Raw genomic sequence first — 9,835 nt, 5'->3', positions numbered from 1 at the left:
CATCTCAGCCTCCCAAAGTGCTGGGATTAGAGGCATGAGCCACCAACCTGCCCCTGACACTTTTTTTTTTTTTTTTTTTTTGAGACAGGGCCTTGCTTTGTCACCTGGGCTGGGGTGCAGTGGTGTGCTCACGGCTCATTGCAGCTTCAGTCTCCCGGGCTCAAGCGATCCTCCTGCCTCAGCCTGTAGCTGGGACTATAGCACTCACCACCACATCTGGCTAATTTTTTCATTTTTTGGAAAGATGGATTCTTGCTATGTTGCCCAGACTGGTCTTGAACTCATATCAAGTGCTGTGTCTACCTTGGCCTCCCCAGGCTGGTCTGGAACTCATATCAAGTGCTGTGTGTACCTTGGCCTCCCCAGGCTGGTCTTGTAGGCATGAGCCATTACAAGAAACGTTTTGCCCATTTTAAAAATTGGGTTATTTGTTGATGAGTTTTAGCACATTCATCCTTGTTAGATACATGATTTGCAAATAATTTCTCCCATTGTGTGGAAGGAACTCTGTTAATTGTGTCCTTTGATGCATAGTAGGTTCTGCCTTTTTATGGAGAAATGTTAAAGAATTCACAACTGTTTTTTTTTTTTTTTTGAAACGGAGTCTTGCTCTGTTGCCCAGGCTGGAGGGCAGTGGTGTGATCTTGGCTCACTGCAGCCTCCACCTCCCAGGTTCAAGCAATTCTCCTGCCTCAGCCTCCCAAGTAGCTGAGACTACAGGTGTGTGCCACCACCCCCGGCTGATTTTTTGTAGTTTTGGTAGAGACAGGGTTTCGCCATGTTGGCCAGGCTGGTCTAGAACTCCTGACCTCAGTGATCCACCCACCTCAGTTTCCCAAAGTGCTGGGATTACAGAATTCATAAATGCTTTAAAACCATCCTTGACCAGGCGTGGTGGCTAATGCCTGTAATCCCAATACTTGGGAAGGCTGAAGCAGGAGGATCACTTGAGTCCAGGAGTTTGAATCTAGCCTGGGCAACATGGCAAGACCCTGTCTCTATAAAAAATTTTAAAAAAATAAGCCGGGTGTGGTAGCAAACACCTGTGGTCCCAGCTACCAGGGAGGCTGAGGTGGGAGGATCTCTTGAACCCGGGAGGCAGAGGTTGCATTGACACCCAAGATCACACCACTGCACTCCAGCCCGTGCGACACAGCCAGACCCTATCTCAAGAAAGGGAGAGAGGGCCGGGCACGGTGGCTCACACCTGTAATCTCAGCATTTTGGGAGGCTGAGGCGGGTGGATCACGAGGTCAGGAGTTCGAGACCAGCCTGGCCAACATAGTGAAACCCCCGTCTCTACTAAAAATACAAAAAATTGGCCGGGTGTGGTGGCATACGCCTGTAGTCTCAGCTACTCAGGAGGCTGAGGTAGGAGAATTGCTTGAACCCGGGAGGCAGAGGTTGCAGTGAGCTGAGATCGTGCCACTGCACTCCAGCCCAGGCGACAGAGCAAGACTCCATTTCAAAAAGTAAAAATAAAATAAAAATAAAAATAAAAAAAGAGGGAGAGAGCGGATCATGAGGTCAGGAGCTTGAGACCATCCTGGCTAACATGGTGAAACTCTGTCTCTACTAAAAATACAAAAAATTAGCCAGGCGTGGTGGTGGGCGCCTGTAGTCCCAGCTACTTGGGAGGCTGAGGCAGCAGAATTGCTTGAACCCGGGAGGCGGAGCTTGCAGTGAGCCGAGATCGTGCCACTGCACTCCATCCAGCCTGGGTGACAGAGCAAGACTCCGTCTCAAAAAAAAAAAAAAGAGGGAGAGAGAGAGAGAGACAGAGAGACAGAGAGAGAAAAGAAAGCCATCACTGTATATAAAAGGGGTTTCGGCAAAAAGTAAGTCTTGCCCTGCCTTGACTGCCCTCCCCAGAGGCAACCTCTATTATCAGTTTCTTGTATAGCTTTCCAGAGATTTTCTTTGAGTTTTCTAATGTAACACTTCCATAGACAATTGTGCAGTTTGTTTTTATGCAAAATGAACCTTGGCTATGAGTGGTCTCTCGGAGCCTCAGTATCCCCATTGGTTAGACAAGGGAGTTGGAGTGGATAATTCCTAAAGACTGCTGGGAGGAACACAGCCCACATGCCAGGAAAGAGCCCAGCCACGCTTCTTGGCCCTCCTTTCATGAAGGTTTATGAAGGCTCTGTCTTGAATTTTTTTTTTTTTTTTTGAGACGGAGTTTCGCTCTTTGTTGCCCAGGCTGGAGCGCGATGGCGTGATCTTGGCTCATCACGACCTCCGCCTACCGGCTTCAAGTGATTCTCCTGCCTCAGCCTCCCAGGTAGCTGGGATTACAGGCATGCACCACCATGCCTGGCTAATTTTGTATTTTTAGTGGAGGTGGGGTTTCTCCATATTGGTCAGGCTGGTCTTGAACTCCTGACCTCAGGTGATCTGCCCGCCTCGGACTCCCAAAGTGCTGGGATTACAGGTGTGAGCCACTGCGGCTGGCTTTGTCTTGATTTGAGAGGTTATTTCTTTTTGTTGTTGTTATTCTTTTGATAGAGGGTCTTGCTCTGTCGCCCAGGCTGGATTGCAGTGGTGTGATCATAGCTCGCTGCAACCTCTACCTCCTGGGCTCAAGTGATCCTCCCACCTCAGCCTCCTGAGTAGCTGGGACTACAGGCATGCACCACCACACCCGGCTTATTTTTGTATTTTGTATTTTTTGTAGAAAAGGGGTCTCACTGTGTTGCCCAGGCTGGTCTCAAACTTCTGGGCTCAAGTGATCCTCCCGCCTGGACCTCCCAAAATGCTGGGATTACAGGCATGCACCACCATAACCTGGCCCCAAAGAGGTTATTTTTTAAAGGAGAAAGCTATTTTCTCTGAACAGCATCAACGTCTGTTCTGTGGGAATACAAAAGTTCTTGTTTTGTTCCACTTAATGAGAACTCAGTTCCTCTTGTCAGCTCGATGCTGGGAAAAACTCTAATTTCAGTTCTTTATTTTTCAGAAATTCCAAAGAACATGGAAACGAGACCACAGGAAGAATCCAGAACTGCTGCCCATCATAAAAATTTTCCATCTGCAATTTGTGTCTACAGTGTGCCGGTTATTGATGAGGGTGAGGCTGAAGGTGGGACAGTGTGGGGGAGATTTTTTAATTGCTCCCGAATTACCACATTCCTCTTTTCTTTTCTTTTTTCTTTTTGAGACAGAGGCTTGCTCTGTAGACCAGGCTAGAGTGCAGCGGCGCGATCTTGGCTCACTGCAACCTCCGCCTCCCGAGTTCAAGCAATTCTCTGCCTCAGCCTCCCGAGTAGCTGGGATTACAGGCGCCTGCCACCACGCCCGGCTAATTATTGTATTTTTAGTAGAGATGGGGTTTCACCATCTTGGCCAGGCTGGTCTCGAACTCCTGACCTTGTGTTCCACCTGCCACAGCCTCCCAAAGTGCTGGGATTACAGGCGTGATGCCTGGCCCACATTCCTCTTTTCTTTTTAGTTTTAGAGTCCCTAAAATTCCAGATGGGCATATGTCACCCAGCCAGAGGTGATGTTTTCCAGCTTCCACTGAAGCTAGGTGTGAGCTCGAGATTATGTTCTGGCCTATAAGATACAGGTGGATGATGTGACGGGAACACTTCCAGGCCACATGGTTGGAAGGGAAGCTGGTTGTCCACCTCTATTTCCCACTCCCTTTGAGCTGGAACATGGACAGGGTTCAAGAAGCCAGCTCTGTCCCTGGGGATGGTGGAGCAGCAGGAGGTGGGGTCCCTGGGTCCCTGGGTGACCACGTGGAGCCAAATCTCCTGCCTTCTTGGACTAGCAGCCACCTCTGCGATGTTAAGGGAGAGAGGAATACGTTTCTAATTTGTTAGAGCCACTGTATTTTGAGGTCTTTTAGCAGCTTAACGTATACCCTAACACAGGTGGCTTTCACCTTTTTATACAACTTTGTTTTTTTTTTTAGACAGAGTCTTGCTCTGTCACCCAGGCTGGAGTGTAGTGGTGTGATCTCGGCTCACTGCAACCTCCACCTCCCAGGTTCAAGTGATTCTCCTGTCTCAGCCTCCTAAGTAGCTGGGACTACAGGTGCCTGCCACCATGCCCAGCTAATTTTTGTATTTTTAGTAGAGACAGGGTTTTGCCATGTTGGCCAGGCTGGTCTCGAACTCTTGACCTCAGGTGGTTTGCCCGCCTTGGCCTCTTGAAGTGCTGGGATTACAGGCATGAGCCACCATGCCCGGCCGATTTTTACTTTTTTAAACAGTGGTTTGCACTGAAATAGATGTTCTTTGAGAGTAGGAACTGTGCCTTTTTGTCTCCCATGATATCCCAGCCCCTGCCAGACAGTAGTAGGTAGTGAGAATGGTTCTTGGACATTAGCATGCGTTAGGATTAGCTGGGGCATGGATTAGTTGAAAATGCAGCTTTCTCAGGGGCTCATCCCAAATCTGTGGAATCAATCTTTGGACCCGACTTTACAAATCTAACTTTATTTATTTATTTATTTGAGACGGAGTCTCGCTCTGTCGCCAGGCTGGAGTGCAGTGGTGCTTGGAGTGGAGTGTGAGGTCAGCTCACTGCAACCTCGATCTCTTGACCTCATGATCCGCTCGCCTCGGCCTCCCAAAGTGCTGAGATTACAGGCGTGAGCCACCATGCCTGGCCCTTTTTATACAACTTTGATTTTTACTTTTTTTTTTTTTTGAGACTGAGTCTTGCTCTGTTGCCCAGGCGGCAGTGCAGAGGCACAGTCTTGGCTCACCGCAACCTCTGCCTCCCGAGTTCAAGTGATTCTCCTGTCTCAGCCTCCAAGTAGCTGGGATTACAGGTGTGTACCACTGCACCTGGCTAATTTTTGTATTTTTAGTAGAGACGGGGTTTTGCCATGTTGGCCAGGATGGTCTCGATCTCTTGACCTCGTGATCTGCTCACCTCGGCCTCCCAAAGTGCTAGGATTACAGGCGTGAGCCAGCACGCCCAGCCACTTTACTTCTAATGAAAGAAAAGGTCTCGTTTACAATAGCAACTGTAATGATGAAATATTTAACAGCAAACTTCCCAAGAAATGTGGAGCATACAAACATAAAAAGCTTTAAAAAAAAATTCTACTATTGTTGTAATATAAAAAGAGACTTGCATTCATGGGAAGACAATCTTTGTTCTTTGAGAGGAAGAATCAGCTTTGGAAAGATGCCAAAAGCTTGCTAAATTTAACTAGAAATCCATACAATCCCAATTAAAATACTAACACAAAATTTTGGGAGATTTGAGAAAATGGTGCCAAAGTTCGTCAAAGGATGTGAATGAAGGAAAATTGCCAGGAAAATTCTAGAAATAAAAAACAACGAGGGGGCCAGGCACTGTGGCTCACGCCAGTAATCCCAGCACTTTGGCAGGCTGAGGTGGGAGGACTGCTTCCGGCCAGGAATTCAAGACCAGCCTGGTAAACACAGCAAGATCCCATCTCAACAAAAATGTTTTTAAAAATCAGAGCAGGCATGATAGCTCACACCTGTAATCTCAGCGCTTTGGGAGGCCAAGGTAGGTAGATCACTTGAGGCCAGGAGTATGAGACCAGCCTGGCCAACATGGCGAAACCCTGTCTCTAAGAATACAAAGAAATATTAGCCGGTGTGGTAGCAGGCACCTGTAATCCCAGCTACTTGGGAGATTGAGGCACGAGGATTGCTTGAACCCAGGAGGTGGAGGCTGCAGTGAACAGAGATCGCTCCACTGCACTCCAGCCTGGGTGACAGAGCAAGACTCTGTCTTAAAAAAAAAAAAAAAAATCAGCCAAGCATGGTGGCATGCACCTGTAGTCCCGTCCTAGCTACTCTGAAGGCTGAAGTGAGAGGATTGCTTGAGCCCAGGATGTAGAGGCTGCAGTGAGCCATGATCGCACCATTGCACTCCAGCCTGGGTGGCCGAGCGAGGCCCCATCTCTAAAAAAAAAATTTATATATACACACACACACACACACACACACACACACATACTATATATATATTTTTCAATTTTTTACTTGGTTTTATTTATTTATTTATTTTGAGACAGAGTCTCGCTCTGTTGCCCAGGCTGGAGTGCAGTGGCATGATCTCAGCTCACTGTAATCGCTGCCTCCTGGGTTCAAGCTATTCCTGAGTACATGTGTCACTAAGCCCAGCTAATTTTTGTATTTTTAGTAGAGACAGGGTTTTGCTGTGTTGGCCAGGCTGGTCTTGAACTCCTGGCCTCAAGTGATCTGCCTGCCTTGGCCTCCCAAAGTGTTGGGATTACAGGCATGAGCTACTGCGCATGGCCTATTTTATTATTAGTTATTGTTGTTAATCTCTTACTGTGCCTAAATTATAAATTAAATTTTATCATGGGGAAAAACAGTCTATATCGGGTTCAGTGCTATCTTAGGTCTCAGGCATCCGCTAGGGATCCTGGAGCTTATCCCCCGAAGATAAGGAAGGGCCCCCGCCGCTCCGCTGGAATTCAAAATAACCCGCCCACTGCGCAGTGAGGTGGGTAAAAGCCAGTCTGACGGTCTGACAGTGCTTTGATGATCTCGTACTCTCTACTCTTTGCTTTTGCAGAACATTAATTACCAAATGTTTTCCAAATTTTGCAAGAGGAGTACAGGTGTTGGGGGTGAGGGAGGGCCTTGCTTTCATCTAATAGGCCTTTCTGTTCTTTCTGTTTCTCTTGGATTTTGTGAAGCTCAGACTCCAGCATCTGACAACTCAGGTTCAAATTCAGGCCTGGTTACTCCCTCCCTGTGTCCCTGTGTGACCTTGAACAAGTTACTTTATTTCTCTATGCCTCAGTTTCCTCATCTGAAAAGTAGACATAATATTGGTTTTGACTCCAGAGGTGAATGTGGGATTCAATGAGCTAAAATGTAAAACAGTTAGAACACTGCTGTGCATGAAGTTCAGTCTTAATGAATATCAGCTATTATTACGATCAGTATCTGCCATGGGGCCAGGTGCAGTGGCACATACCTATAATCCCTGCACTTTGGGAGGCTGAGGTGGGAGGTTGACTTGAGCCCAGGAGTTGGAGACCAGCCTGGGCAACATAGGGAGACCCTGTCTCTACAAGTAATAATAAAAAAATAGGCCAGGCACGGTGGCTTACGCCTGTAATCCCAGCACTTTGGGAGGCCGAGGCGGGCGGATCACCTGAGGTCGGGAGTTTGAGACCAGCCTGGCCAACATGGTGAAACCCCCTCTCTACTAAAAATACCAAAAATTAGCTGGGCGTAGTGGTGTGTACTTGTAATCCCAGCTACTCAGGAGGCTGAGACAGCAGAATCACTTGAACCCAGGAGGTGGAGGTTGCAGTGAGCTGAGATCGCGCCATTGCACTCCAACCTGGGCAACAGAGTGAGACTCTGTCTCAAAAAAAAAAAAAAAAAAAAAAATGCTGGGCATGATGTGCATCCCTGTGGTCCCAGCTGCTCGGGAGGCTGAGGTGGGAGGACTGCTGGAGCCCAGGAGGTCAAGGCTGCAGTGAGCTGCAATTGTGCCACCACACTCCAGCCTGGGTGACAGAGCCAGATCCTGTCTCAAAAGAAAAATAAAATCTGTCATGGGTTGAATTGTGTTCCCCAAAAAGATATGCTGAAGCCCCATCCTCTGATGCCTCAGAATGTGACTTCATTTGGAAGTAGGGTCATTGCAGATGAGTTAAGATGACATCCTGCTGGAGTAGGTTGGGCCCCTAATCCAACAGGACTGGTGTCCTCGTAAAAGCACAGCCGTCTTGTCAACACAGATGTATACGGGAAAGACGGTGTCATGATGGCCCCACGACTGCAGAGGCATCTGCAAACCAAGGAGCTCCAAGGATTGCCAGCCAGCCCCTTGGAAGCTGGAAGAGGCAAGGAAGGAGCCTCGGAGCCTTCAGAGGGAGTGTGGCCCTGCAGACATCCCCATCTCAGACTTCCAGCCTCCCGAACTTCCAGAAAGTAAACTTTCTGTTTATTCATATATTTGTATTTTTTTGAGATAGGGTCTCACTCTGTCACCCAGGCTGGAATGCAGTGGCACAATCTCGGCTCACTGCAGCCTCAACTTCCCTGGGTTCAGGTAATCCTCCCACCTCAGCCTCCCAAGTAGCTGGGAGTACAGCCATGCACCACCACACCTGGGTAATTTTTGTATTTTTTTGTAGAGATACGGTTTCGCCATGTTGCCCAGGCTGCTCTCGAACTCCTGGACTCAAGTGATCCTTCCTCCTCGGGCTCCCTAAGACCTGGGATTGCAGGTATGAGCCACTGTGCCCAGCTTTCTGTTGCTTTAAGCGGCCCGGTTTGTGGTGCTTTGCATGGCAACCCTAGCAAACTAACACTATATCTATTCACAATTATTTGATAAATTAAAACAAAAACAATTCTTGAAAGCATCTCTTTCTCCCTTCCTTCCTGTGCCTGGGGGTGGGCGGGGAGTCTGTGTTGAGCACCTCAGCTGAGACGAGGCAATTGCAGTGGCCTGTGAAGGTGTCTGGACTTTGTCCTGCAGACCGTGAGAGGCCCCTGGAGATTCTACATTGGGGAATGACAATTTCCTAGGTGTTTTAGGAAGCTCAGCCTGCCTGCCGGTGGAGGGGGAAGGGAGGAGGGGAGAGGGTTCCGGCCAGTTAGGGGATTGGAGCTGTCATCCAGGCAGGAGATGGTGTGATCTGGATCAGCAGTTCTCAAAGTGTGGTACCCAGACCAGCAGCACTAGCGTGTTCGGGAAACTTGCTGAAAATGCAGTTATCAAGCCCACCCAGACCTACTGAATCAGACACTCCAGGGGCGGGGCCAGCCATCTGGGTTTCACTAAACCTCCAGGTGGTTCTGCTGTTTGCTCAAGCGCAAGAACGCTCACTGGGCTAAAGGAAGAGGGTGGAGAGGGTACGTCAGTCCCTTGGGCCTGCGGGACAACGTGCCACCAACTGGGTGGCTTAGAACAACAGAAATGCATTTCTTACCTTTCTGGAGGGCAGAAATCAGAAATGAAGGCATCAGCAGAGCCCTCTGAAGCCTGGGGTGGGGAGAAGCCTTCTTTGCCTCCTTCGACCTCTGGTGGCTGCCAGCAGCCCTCGGCATTTCTTGGCTTGCAGATACAGCACTGCAATCTCTGCCTCGATGGCACATGACATTTTGTATGTGCCTCTGTGACAAGATGTCCTCCTCCTTCTTCTTCTTTTTTGTTTTTTTTTTGAGATGCAGTTTCGCTCTTGTTGCCCAGGCTGGAGTGCAGTGGCACGATCTTGGCTCACTGCAACCTCTGCCTCCCGGGTTCTAATGATTCTCCTGCCTCAGCCTCTTGAGTAGGTGGGATTACAGGCGCCCGCCACCACGCCCAGCTAATTTATTGTATTTTTAGTAGAGACGGGGTTTCGCCACATTGGGCAGGCTGGTCTCGAACTCCTGACCTCAGGTGATCTGCCCACCTCGGCCTCTCAAAGTGCTGGGATTATAGGCATGAGCCACTGTGCCCGGCCTGATGTCCCTCTTCTTATAAGGACCCCTGTCCTATTGGATTAGGGCCCGCCCGAATCCTGCAGGCCCTCCTCTTGATTTAATTGCATCTGCAAAGACCCTATTTCCAAATAAGGCTGCAATCACAGGGTCCAGGGGCCTAGGACTTGGACATATCTTTTTTTGGAGGGACACAATTCTACCCACCTCAGATGGGGAGAATGAAAGGATGCAGCAAACATCAAAACAAGAGAAATGTTAGTGATTAGATGTGGGGAACGGAAGTAGGATGAAAAGAGAAAGAACTCAAATGCCCTGCTATTGTTACATAAATAACAAAGCTGGGGTAACCGCGGTGTCCTTTTTCCCTTTTTCTCAAAGAGGGACATCCTCAGGCTAGTATTTCAGAAACTTTATCCTAA

The 9,835-nt window shown here is 48.6% G+C and overlaps 1 protein-coding gene across 9 annotated transcripts in view; it reads left to right on the top strand.

Moving 5' to 3' along the window:
- Window positions 1-2,946: 2,946 nt before the first annotated feature.
- Window positions 2,947-9,835, top strand: part of SCARB1 (scavenger receptor class B member 1) — a 113,883-nt gene continuing 106,994 nt past the window's right edge. For 4 of the 9 annotated variants that reach the window (XM_054527724.2, XM_063712347.1, XM_063712346.1 and 1 more), the window contains exons 1-2: window positions 2,947-3,070; window positions 8,120-8,212. The gene's annotated coding sequence lies outside the window, so the exon portion shown is untranslated. Of the gene's footprint in view, window positions 3,083-8,119; window positions 8,213-9,835 lie in introns of all 9 variants that reach the window. The other 5 variants (XM_063712352.1, XM_063712351.1, XM_063712349.1 and 2 more) reach the window with 3 other exon arrangements.

This window comes from Pongo abelii, chromosome 10, assembly GCF_028885655.2.
Source record: "Pongo abelii isolate AG06213 chromosome 10, NHGRI_mPonAbe1-v2.0_pri, whole genome shotgun sequence".
Taxonomy (NCBI): domain Eukaryota; kingdom Metazoa; phylum Chordata; class Mammalia; order Primates; family Hominidae; genus Pongo; species Pongo abelii.
The sequence above is the reverse complement of the archived record's forward strand: the minus strand, read 5'-3'. Positions and strand labels throughout refer to the sequence as shown.